We start from the raw sequence: 316 nt of genomic DNA, 5'->3' as shown, positions 1-316 counted from the left end.
CTGCCACTATGCCTATCCTCTGTCATTCCTGGTCTAGGGCCAGAGCATCCTAAAGGACCACTGCAGGCTGGAATCCATAACAGGAAAGCCTACAGGGCCTCTCAGAGATTGCCCAGCCTAATGCCCCATTGTGCAGACGAGAAATCCAAGGACCAGAGAGAGAGGGCCCAAGCACACAGCAAGCCTGAGCAGCAGGATTTTTAAGAGAACTAGGTCCTTCCTCTTCGAAGCCTGGCCAGGCACTGAATAGGGTACTTAATGAATGAATTCGTGAATGTGGGCCCACAGGCTAAGGGGAGATGCGGTGGTCACAATA

Source organism: Pteropus alecto, unplaced genomic scaffold (assembly GCF_000325575.1).
Source record: "Pteropus alecto unplaced genomic scaffold, ASM32557v1 scaffold40, whole genome shotgun sequence".
In the NCBI taxonomy this organism is placed as follows: domain Eukaryota; kingdom Metazoa; phylum Chordata; class Mammalia; order Chiroptera; family Pteropodidae; genus Pteropus; species Pteropus alecto.
Note: the sequence above shows the minus strand (reverse complement) of the source record.